General features: G+C 49.9%; 2 protein-coding genes across 2 annotated transcripts in view; one reads left to right on the top strand and one right to left on the bottom strand.

The window, feature by feature from the left end:
* The window catches only part of LOC146185019 (protogenin B-like), a 289,596-nt gene that overhangs the window by 255,527 nt on the left and 21,716 nt on the right, over positions 1-12,353 (bottom strand). The gene's annotated exons all lie outside the window — the stretch shown is intronic.
* Positions 10,599-12,353, top strand: part of LOC146185020 (interleukin enhancer-binding factor 2 homolog) — a 45,421-nt gene continuing 43,666 nt past the window's right edge. The window contains exon 1 of the mRNA XM_084605981.1: positions 10,599-10,723. The gene's annotated coding sequence lies outside the window, so the exon portion shown is untranslated. The remainder of the gene's footprint in view (positions 10,724-12,353) is intronic.

Below are 12,353 nucleotides of genomic sequence, written 5' to 3' on the forward strand. Positions count from 1 at the left end.
CACAATGCGTGCACTGCCCCCTCCACCCATCGCGCCAGTGGAATGTGGCCTGAGGAACGCCGGCGTCCCTGGCGATTTCGCCATCAGCTAACGAGGGCGGAAATAGACAAACGTCGCGAGCCGGTCCAAGGAAAGCAGACGATTGACAAGAGGGGTTGCTTGATAACGTTGATATACACCCGCTTTCGATAAAGAAGTGCTACACCCGAACCCTGGACAAGGCATGAGTGCTGACAAATTACACTCGGACTGCGAGTGATTATTTTGATTAAACCGCTAAAATAAAGGATTACCAAACACAGACGATACAAGCGCCTTAGGTAAAGTGTATTTTTTTCTACGAGAGACGTTTGTTTCTCGCAAGCGCCTAACGTGCTTGCCTCCATGGTATCGAGATCATCGATCAAACGAGGAACAAATATTTTCTTTCCTAAAAACACGCGCCAGTGGTCTCGTTGAAGTTGCGGTCCGATCATTGCCTCCCTTTTGAACCTCGACTGCGCTGCAGCCCAGGGTCCGAGGTGCGCCCGCTCCAGCTGGCCTGGGACGCCGCCGGCCTGCATCTGAGGCAGGGCCCCCACGTTCCGAAGCGGAGGTCCGGAGCTCTATCCGCTGGTTGAAATAAAAAGCTCTCTCTCTCGAACAACCTACGAGCTATTATGGCGCGTGGGAGAATGACACATTTTGAATAGTTTCGCCGCGCGCCAGTAACTCAAGGCGCATGAATTCCGAAACGAAAGCAACAGCCACAGGCTATATAGGATAGCAACCCGTCGATGGAACTGATATCGAAACCCTCCACACGATGGAACGCAGCGAGGAATGCCGTCCACTTTTCCAGGAATAACCTCGACACCGCCTATAAAGATAAGGCCGCACCGGTGCCGTCGCAATGAGTCGACTCTGCGCAGAGCCGTCAGGCCAATGATCCTCGGATAGAGTCCGCCCTGTCCCTGAGCTGCCTCCCAGCGTGCCGAGAAGCGAAGGTTAGTTGACACCTTCCTCGCACAGGCCAGCTGATGAAAAGTTACACAGAAAAATTCTCCTAAGGCATTTGGAGGCATATTGTCACGTGGCAGTAATCCAACAGTCAGGAACGAAGTTTACAAAGTTTCACGTCAGCATTCGAGATCTAAAACAACAGGCATCACGGTAATATTACATCAATAGTAGTTTATCTGTATGCGCTAAGATAATTGGGCTTTACGTGCGAACGCAGAGGAAGAGGGCGAATTCGACCGCCTTCAGAATTCCTCCGATGTGCTCGGAAATTTCCGTTACATATCACTTTATATGCTTTTGCTGTATATTCTTTTTTTTTTTTAAGTCAAGACTCGAACGCCCTAAAGGGAGCGGATGTTGCGCAAGTTGTCGCGACGTCGACATGTCACCCGTGCGGCCGCGGCGAGCGTTTCGTTCCCGCCGAAACTATAAGTGCGTGAACCAGTAAAGCGTAACGCGCGCCGCGGCTTCAACGAGGCGCGGAGGAGGAAACCAGCGATAACCGCTCGCGAGTTTCTGCATGCTAAGAGCCACGTTATCAGCGCGTGTACGCTTGTCGCGCGCGCACAGCCCGAGTTTGTCGTACCCCGTTCCCACGCCTCGAGAGAAGAAAGTCAGCGAAGCAGATCAGCGATACTTCCTATTCGACGTTGGCTAAGCAAGCTATAAAACGCTACACGAAATGGCAGTCTTCTAAACGTTTCCTGTGTAGAAGCGGAGGCGCCAACTAGGCGATGAAACAGACACATCGAAGATACGCTGGAGTCAGCTATAGACACATGAAGTCCCATTCTTGCGCAGCTAACAGCTAGCCCCACTTTCCGTGGAAGTCAAAGCTCCTACGCAAGCCAGAAAATGGAAAATAAAAACAGGCAACGGCATCACATGCCGTTTCCATATCCACCTGCAGTGACACCGAACGGAGTTGTGCCTTTTGCGCGCCGAGCAAGAAACGAAAATTTATGCGCAATGATATATTACTAAGCAAGGATCGACGTCACCACCAACGTCATGCGTTTCAGCAGAGTGCCAGAGCATTCAACCCCAAATTCCTCAGCAATGATAGTGTCTTTTTCCGTCACGGGGAAAAGGGGGGATTAAAGCTCTGCCTTTAAATTTAATGGCTCTCGTCTGCTGTTCCTCTTTCACATAAATCTACCAACCCATTAATTTGCGCCTCTACTATCTCACGAATTCTTATTAAGAGTCCTAAGCTGTCACATTATTCATATACTTGTAGAGCGAGGGGTCGAGTTAGGAGGTCGAACTGAGTTGAGTTGAGTGGACTCGACCCTGCCGGGTTTACATGAACAAGACCGCAGAACCTCGCGTCGAGGCGAACAGACGGCACCCGATTCCGGTTTTTTCCCCACGCATCGCTAGCGCTTCCGGTACTGTTCTCCTCTCCCACTGCGCCCCGACTCATACCGACAGCGTTTACATGCTTCCTGCAGCCCCGCCGGGGTGGTGCAGTGGTAAGACGCCCGACTACTGTCCGGAGTTCCCGGGTTCGAACCCGACCTCGGCGGCTGCGTTTCGATGGAGGCGAAACAAAGAGGCGTCCGTGTGCTGTGCGATGTCAGCGCACGTTAAAGACCCCCAGGTGGTCGAAATTACTCCGTAGCCCTCCACTACGGCTCCTCTTTCTCTCTTTCCACTTTCTCTCTCGCCTTCCTCCCTTCCCTTACGGCTTGGTTGCGGCGTCCACAGAAAACAAGTGAGACAGTTACCGTGCCTTTCCCTTCCTATAAATAAATCAGTTAATGCTTCCTGCAGCGGGTACGAGTGCAGTCAACCCACCCCCTGCGCGAGAGTTGACTGGACTCGACCCGACGGGGTTTACATGAACCCCATAGCCGGTTTTCAACCCGATAACTCAACTAAACCCGCTTCTGTCGGGTCCATGTAAACGCCGCTTATGTTTTTCACATTCCCCTACACTATCTCCACAACAAAGAACCTCAAGTCTCCCCCTAGGCATGAAACGCCCAGTGAGGAAAACGCGCGGCGAGAAAAGAACCAATAAGCTTACGGCGCTGCGCCTGACTCCTCTCCACTTTCCTCCTCGTACTCCTCCATGTTACGACCACGACCCCCCCCCCCCCCCCCCCCCCCCCCCCATTGCACAACTGGGAAATATTTCAAAGAGCTACAATGGACTCCCTTAATAGCACGTTGATTCCCCTCGGCGCCCACGCCTGTAACTTTAAACAAGGCTCAACTCAACTCGAACTCCGCAAATTCGAATTAATGTTCGGTCTCTTCAAGCTTTAATATTCGCACCAAGTGCGCAAAAATCAACACGAAGAGACTGTGTGTGGCTGGACTTCTCTTTCTCAGCAGCGAAGTGCAAACGCTCAATTCGGCGAGAAGGCCGTACATCCAAGCACATAAACGCCATATGACCACATACCCGTGTCACATGATCAACACTCTTCGCATAACACGCCCTTTATGGTCCGCGCCCACTTGTGCCGCGTCCAGAGGCTCGGGGTCTTTCTCGAGATCGCCTATCGCCCGAAAGCACATTTGCAGACTCGGCCACCACCCCTAGAGAGCCTGGAACACTCTGCTTTAATTACTAGCTCACCTAGTCACACGGAGGTCCATTGTCAGGCGCACATTACTTTTTTACCTCGGCCATCCCCATCTGGCCTTATTGGCCTGTCTAGTCGCGTGAACACAGACTATCCATAGGAGCGCCCATCCTAAAAGGTCCCTATTGCCGCCAGACAGCCCCAATCTTCGTGGTCCAGAGCCGATTACTGCGCAGTCCTTTGTAGAGCTGCCGAAGTAAAATGCAAAACGGAAAAGGAGGAGGAAAAAGAAAGTGAAGAGCATTTATGAGGCGGAAAACATGCGCAGACCTGAACGACCGCAATGCGCAGAGAGGCTGTTTCCTCTTTCCGCTGCACTACACACAATCGACAAGGATGAAGCCAGCAGCGGAGTGAGAGGAGAAGATGGAAGGCCAGCAAGCAGTGCAAATAAACGGCAGCCCTCCGGACTGCAATTTAGGAGATGACTGCTGTTACGCGGCCGGGCTCCCCATTGTGACTGATCAGAACGACGTTACGCCAAGATGGTCGCGCGGAAACCTCACGCCCGTAGAAACTTTCGCGCTCACGAAACGAAACTGACGAGTTAGGAAGAGAAACACAAGGAAAACGCATTAACAAGAGGAAAAAAAAAAAATGGTGGGGGTTTAAGCATAGCAAGACCGTAGTTACACGAACGAAGGCTCCATTAAGCAAGGTTTTACACGGTTTGAATTAGAGGTACGTTCTAGCTTCGTCGTAAGCGTAGACGCGATAGCGCATTTAACACCGCCTTTCATTCAGCAATTTTTCAATATTTTCTGTTCCAATTTAGGCAAAGCAGCTAGATCTGTCTCACTTTTTGGCTAAGACCTTCCCTTAATTAGGTCATTATCACGCCGCCTTTTCATTCAGCGATCTTTTTATTATTGTTGTTGAAGTGGGTTGGTGGGGAAAAGAAGGCGCGCTAAGTTTCAACTTTCAGTGAGCATCTACACTTAATTAGAACAAGGTCGGGGGAAAAGGAAGGCGCAGTATGTCTCACTTTTCAGTGACATTAGTGAAAGCCGCTCAGGCCTAGCGAGACGAAATCACATTTGCCTCTAGAGCTTGCGCTCTAAAATATACTGGATCCGGTCTACGGCTACCACTTCCGGATGGCTAGGGTGCGAAGGCTACGACATGCCAACGCTAAAGTGGTACGTGTGAAATCAGTGCGAGAACGAAGGATTAGCACCCAAAAATTGGCAGAGCTAAGGTTCGCGACTTAGCACATCAATTAGAGTGAGCTTATTGCCATTTGCCGCCGAAATGTGTGGAGGTGAAGGAGGCTCCAGATCTAGGCCAGGGGCGCCAGCTGCAGCCCTTGCTCTCTATCGCACAGTTAGCTGTTCTGCACAGCAACCACGTGGGACAGTCCGAAAAGCAGTTAGCGCCAGCGGGGCGGCACGGCACGGCTATCCAAGCGGATGCGGCCACCGGTCTTGCAAGCACTACAAGTGCCTGTGCGATTTGACTTCGGGAGTGAGTTGCGCACAGATGGACGTTTGTGAAGACGACGACGCATATCGCGAGAACTAGTGGCTGTTAAACGTGTGCGACATTAAGCTGAGACAATTACATGAGTTATTGCGCTCAAAATATACAATACTGCCGCATCCCTAACTGTTCTTGTGGCGCCGCCACACGGCTCGACTCCGTGAACTGACATTTGGGCACGCCTTTACCAAGAGCAAGCACGAGAGCTAGCACGAGAGGAGGAAAATACTCTCTAACCAGATTCATTGCGCCGGCCCATTGTTGCCAGTACCGAGTGGGCTGTGCATTCGCACGCTTCATGCATAGCAGAGCAGCCTTGCGCCTCGGTATATTGTCGTTTGAGAGACTTAAATACCTTTAGTAGCACCCCATTTTAGTGGTAATGTCATCGTGACAGCAATGCGTGTTCGTGGACTGCACAAACAATCGAAAGAAATCGCAAGATGATTACCGAGAGCGGGAAGCATACAACGACAGTTCGAATGCGATATGTTTCTGCTTTACCGCTTTCCAGTCCATCCTGATTTAGTTCACCTATGAACGTTTTTGTAAACCAGACAGACTTAGTACCACTTCCTCCGCTGTAGTAAACACGCACGCCGGGCAGGCCGTGCCTCCGGCAACCCCTCCGCGCCAACGATACGGTGGATCTGTTACGCCAGCGCCAGAAGAGCGTGTTAAAAACTGATCTTCACTTAAACAATAAGCCGACAGCACAAACTTTCTTGCGGATGTTTGACCCATACCGTGTTGTTGATAACTGCAATACAAACAAGTTTCTCAACACAGCCAGCTGCCGCTGGTGCGGCGCGCGCGGCGCGGCTCATCGTCTGCACGCTGGCTCCGCAGCTAAGTCGTCAGACTAGTCACCAAAATGTACATCTTTCTTTTACTGATATAATGGCATCAGTAGTAAGGCTGTTCCAGAAGAGGCCTTTACTCTAGCGCTGAGCAATTACAAAGCGCCTTCGGATGTGCCTTCGATGCTAAACAATTAGGTCTAGCGACGACTATGAGTAGCGCTCGGCGAGATCGAGTGCCGTCGTCCGCCGCGCCAGTGGGCGGCGCTGCTGTATGTGCTGCGCATTTGTCGCCTTCGTTCATGGTGCAATTAAGTGCGCACGTTTTTCGACGCTTTGCTCAACAATATTTCCTGCAAACGATGCTGGTATACGGCGGGACGGGGATACGATGTTGCTGCGCCGTCGGACGCACGCCAAGGCTGCATAAGAACGATGGTACTAACTTCTATTATGTGCTGTTCTTGAACCGTGGTTTAACTTAAAAGTAAGCTCGATCGTATGCTTTTCGCACTCGGTCGCCGGCGCACCACAGACACGCATGCATTCGCCAAGCTCGCGGTACGCGATAGCAGCGATTAGCGGCGTAACCGGGCAATGCGGAATGAAAGCAGCGCAACATCGAATATAAATATGCACTGTCGAGAGCAAATACACAACATGAAACGGGTCGCACTTGAATGCGGCGATGACAGCATCTTTGTAGTATCTGTATTCCACGTTCGGTATAGCTGCCCGTTCATCCGCTGTGTGTACTACAGTTGCCATTGCGATTATAAAATATAAGTGAAAATACAACAGATACATCCTCACGGTTAACTCCGACCAGTTCGGCTTGCGGAAGCGGAGCGCAGTCCTTCGCAGTCGTCCCGGCCGCTAGTGCAGTTGCAGCCATGCCAAACTGATGTTATACGGCGCGCTCAAACAAAACACTAAATAGCACCAATGTGTCGGATAGGTATCAAGAGCACCGCGAAATCAAAATGGACTGGAAAGCGGCAAAGCAGAAACATATCACAGCCGCACTCGGACTGCCGTTGCATGCTTCCGGCATACGCTCTCGGCTATCATCTTGCGATTTCTTTGATTGTTTGTGCAGTCCACGAACACGCATTGCTGTCCCGATGAAATTACCACTAAAATCGGGCGCTACTAAAGGTCTCTCAAACGAGAACATACCGAGGTGCAAGGCTGCTCTGCTATATGAAGCGTGCGAATGCACAGCCCACTCGGTACTGGCAACAATGGGCCGGCGCAATGAATCTGGTTAGAACATTTTCCTGGTCTCTTGCTTGCTCTCGGTAAACGGTCTATAGCGGCCAGTGGTTTTTGTCATCACCTTCGCTCGAGCTCCCTGTTGCCTTGCGCGCGTTGTAATGCGCTCAGTAAACCTACCTTGGCTGCGTCAGATGACAACATTTACACAAGAACCATCAGCTGCATTTGACTGACGTACCATGGTAAAAATTCTCCTAACGTCTGAAAAATGAGCGTCCAAAGCAGCGCGCTTTGCCGTCGGTTAAAATCATGTTCGCTACAGTATGTCATTTTGTGTGTGTGTTGTATTTATTATGCGCCCATCACGTGGTGGCGTCACTGTCACGGGGCCAAAGTGGCCTCGGTGCCCCAGGACAAGATTCGGTTATATTCACAGACTCCAAACAAGCCTGTAGGAACTGCATGCAAGGCACAACCGACAGAGCAGCAACCCGCATACTGCAAACCGCGCCAAGAAGCACGAACATCGGCAAAGAAAAATTAGCTAGGGTTTAGCTTTTTTAATTAAACCCGGTAGGTTGCGTAAGCAAAGCCGACGAAGCTTCTCTTTCTATTCTTTCTTCTTCTCATTTTTCTTTTTCTTCTGCTTCTGCGGTGCGGCGTGGCTACCGGCCGGGTTTACCCGACGGCTTGAAGAGGGGCCCCATTTGCGTTCGCTCTAAAAGTCAAACGTGGCTACCGGCCGGGTTTACGCGACGGGCTGAAATCTGGCGTAGTATTGTTTACGCAATAAAATCGTTTGGTCTCCGGGACAGCAGGAAATTAAGGGCAAATGAGTGGACGAGTCAGCTGTATGATACATAAACCGAGCAGACTTAGCACTTCGCATCAACACATCCTTCGACCCGCATTACATTTACAGAGGCCAACAGAAGCCCTACCACAGTAGAAGCGGTAGATTGGAGAAGGCTGCGAACGGGAAGGTCCACACCTACATAAACTTCGAAAGGTGTAGTATAGTCAACAAAATACACCGACGATCGCCCGTGGTGCGGCAGGTGCGATATGTGCTCTACCACGAGGCCGCCGCTGAGAGCGACTCTCGTCTTTACGCCTCAAAAATTCGGGAATCCCATGGATGCTACCAAAGACCCAGCACATGGCTAAGAAAACCCTTCGCGACCTTTGCTTCTGACAAAAGGATTTACACGTAGTGCTCCGATCCGTTAGCGTGGTAGTGGGCCTGCAGCGCCCCACCAGGACTTCGACAAGAAGACGCAACGAACGGCGGCACGTGCGCGCAGCGACATGCTTGGGCGGTGGCCCGCGAAATCCACCGGCGAAAGCATGCGCATTCTCTGGCCGCAGAGACAGAATGTACACGACGCGTCGTAACAACGGGATGCGCATACACCGGATGCCATGCCAAGGTGCGCGGCCAACCTATGGACGTTGCTGTCTTGCAGCAGCTGGCTCGAAAGAACATTCTGCTAGGGAGAAGGCAGGAGACGGACCCTTGTCACTGCGGCGTGCCACCGCGCCAACTATTGGTGGGACCGCAATCTTTTGGCCAGTTACTGTGAAGGAGCATTGTTCGCCTTCACCCACCGTGGCCTTGACCTAGCCGCCCTTTCTTCCCAGCTGCCCAATCACCTTACGACGTCAGCTTCGTGCGCGTACGCACTGGCGGCCCGCTATTAATCTATCAAGGCAGATACGCCCCATTGCGGTGGCCCTTAACTGATTTTACTTTACGAAACCGCGCCAAAGTTGCACGACTAAAATTACTTCACCAGTTATTACACAATGCACTAAACATAGATAGCTCGTTGTATATATCCTTAGATAAATGCAGACCTTCCCGCCATAAACACCCACAAACTCTCAAAGAATATTTTTTCCGTACCGAGTGTTTTAGATATTCATTTTTTCCACGTGCAACTACCGAATGGAACGGTTTGGATCCCCACATCACCAACAGCACATCATTGCCGAAATTTGTAACCCTTCTAGAAGAACTACTACACAACACGTAAACCATTTCGAACCAAATATAACAAACCAATTACAATACTCTAAATGAAAGCTATCGTATTACTACATTATTTACCTTGTCTAACTGCATTATTACCTAGATATGCTGTGTATGACATTGTTTATCACCTGCTACCTGTTTGTTTTTCTGTATTCATGTATTTGTATCCTTTGTATCGCCATTATTGTAGTCATTATTCAATTATATGCCCATCCTGTAAAAATCCCAATGGGGATTGACAGTATCTGAAATAAATAAATAAATTCTAGGAGGCAGTTATAGGGATGTGCACACCATGTTTTGCACAATCCCCTACACTGCCCCCCCAACAAAGAACCCAAAATCTCCCCCAAGGCATATTCGACATATTCCAAGAACACGAACGTAAAGCACACTGGAAACGCCGCGACGAAGCAGTCCAAATTTCGCAGGCTGGCTGAAATATTACCAGTGCCGGAGGGTGAACGCAACAAAAAAGAATGCAGTACAGTGCAAGTAGAATACGGTCACATGGTGCGATACGAAGGACGTCGACACACAAGCGTGGCTTCCCAAAGGCGATCATAGTAGCAATACAGGGAATTCGGCACGACCGGCGGCTCTATATCAGTAAACTGAGCAGGCAGCGCTGCTAGCTGGTACAGTTTACGCACAGCCCTGTAAAAACGAGAAAGTGCAGAAAAGCAGGGAGGGGGTAGAAGAAGAGATGTATTTATAGGCGGCCTGAAAGAAAACAAACTTATTCCTCGAGGGAGGCAACACAGTATCACTCACTGTATCCATCCGGCGCCAAAGACGACCGGGCAGAAAAGAAAAACAGAAAAACTCTCGCTTCTTTTGTCTTCTTCCCAGCTGCGTTGCAGTTCCGTCTCCCGCATGACGGGAGAGCGCTGCGTGACGAGGTCGGCTATTCCGAGGAGGAGGGGGCCGAGCGTTTTTTTATTGAGGGCCAGGAGACAACTTCCATCAGCGCCTGGCCAGCCTCAGCGTTGATTGATACGGCAGCCAAAGCGCACCTGTCGAATGCTGCCTCTCTCCCTTCATCGAGGCGACGCGGGGGCGAGGAGGCGTCGACGCAGCTCTAACCAGCAGCGACCGCGTAATCGACAGGGTGCCTACGTAATAAACGCACCACCTGCGCGAAAAAGTCATCCGTCACATCGGCTACATGCCGCTGGGGCCACGCGCCGCTTCACCGGCAGAATTCGCACGTTCGTTTTTTTTTTTTTTTTTTTTTTTTTTTTTTTTTTTGTGTGTGTGTGTGTGTGTGTGTGTGTGTGTGTGTGTGTGTGTGTGTGAGAGAGAGAGAGAGAGAGAGAGAGAGAGAGAGAGAGAGAGAGAGAGAGAGAGAGAGAGAGAGAGAGAGAGAGAGAGAGAGAGAGAGAGAGAGAGAGAGAGCATGTAGAATCTTGTCCACGCAACCGCCAAACCCAAACTTGCTAATGTAGTGCAGCGCTAGCTAGAGAAGTGCCTAACCGAGGTGAAAGCGTGCGCGGGCGTTGGTTGTTCGTTGGACATATGCGTAAGCGTGTCTCCAGGACGATGAAGTAGTGCCCGATAACTAATGGACCGACAGTACATCGCATCTCCAGGTTTGTTTATTTTTTTCTCAGCGCCCACAGAACCACCACTTTCCCTTCTACCTTACCGTAATTGTGTGCTGTGTTATACTTTCCGCGCTGAGCGATATTCTCCACGGCAGCACTTGAGGTGCTATGCAGTCTTCTTCTTTTCTTTTTTTTTTCTTTTACTAACAACGTATGCTAATGAACAACTGTCTAGGCTAGCGAATGCAGGATTTCCTGTTCACGTCATATTAAGAATATGTGATAAATTAATCACAAAAGTAAAACAGTCGGGCGCAGGTTCACGGGAGCAGGAAGGCGCTGGACAGAGGGATACAAAAAGATATGTGGCCCTGCCATATGTGCATGGTTTATCACACAATTTGAAAAATGTAGCCAGAAGGTTTGATGTTAATGTGGTTTTCTCAGCACCAAATAAACTGTCAAAAATATGTAGCATAGTTAAGAACAAAGCAGCGAAAAAATTCCGGGAAAGAAACACGTGTCGGTGAAGCATGAGTTTTCCTATGTTCCATGTAAAGTAGGAGTGATATACAAGATTCCGTTATTTTGTGATAAAGTGTATGTGGGTCAAACAGGCAGATGTATCAATGTTCGATTACGAGAGCAGAGATCATTAGAGATTGGTAGAGGATCTAATCTGGGTGTGCACTGTAAGGGGTGTGATGGCTGCCATTCTTTTCTAACACAGACAGGGATTTTGGATGCTCATCCGGCACAGATTAACCGGGAAATCATTAAGGCCAGGCATATCATGAGATTGGGTAAAAAATGTATTAGTGAACCGTCAATCGTTTTAACAGATAATGAGGTTGGGTTTCTCGAGCGTGGTGTGTGTGTGGGGTCATCATGATTTGGTTTTTGCTTAATGTGTGGTTTGATGCTGCTTGGCTGGGTTATTTATACTGTGTTTTTTCAATAAACTTCAGTTGCGAGTCAGCGGCCGTCCTGTTTGTTCTTGACGTCCGTCCACGTCTGTGACGCTGTTTTTTCATCATGAATGTTACCTGTTGCTTGCTCGCTTGTGCGTACTGCGCTTCGTAAATATCCTCACATGCTATGCGGCACGATGCGAGCGAGTGAAGCGTGTACCTGCGACAGGTCAAAAGTGTATACAATGCACCACCGATGCACGATTACGCGCTAGCACCCTACTGCGTTATTATGGCCGCCGAATCCATCATGCAATGGCGGGTGGGGAAACAGCAGGACCCCGAAAACAAAAGCGAGATCAAAGCTCATCGAACAACGCCGGCGGACACCAGAAATACTCTCAAGTATGCATATACACACACCATTCCCGCCCCTCCTAGCTTCATCCCCATTAAAATCCGCCTTTGTATACGGCCAATGGTGAGCGGGTAACTGACCTCGCTATGAAGGGCAAGAGGGCGACGGCTTCTAGCGTTACATTTGTTTTTTTTTTTTTTTTTTGTTTTTTTGCTCATCTGAGGCATGTTACTCCTCACCCCCTCTTCTTTCCTGCAATAAAGTTTTCCCTCATCCTCCTCTCATCTAAGAACATAGCGTACGTAAACAGGGCGCAAAGTTTATATACCATCCCGTGTACAAACTGGAGGGCGGTCACAGTGGAGTTGTGCAGTTCGCCCGGGGATGATACTTCGCTCCATAAACA

This window comes from Amblyomma maculatum, chromosome 6 (assembly GCF_055883805.1).
Source record: "Amblyomma maculatum isolate TAMU_Amacu chromosome 6, ASM5588380v1, whole genome shotgun sequence".
Lineage (NCBI taxonomy): Eukaryota > Metazoa > Arthropoda > Arachnida > Ixodida > Ixodidae > Amblyomma > Amblyomma maculatum.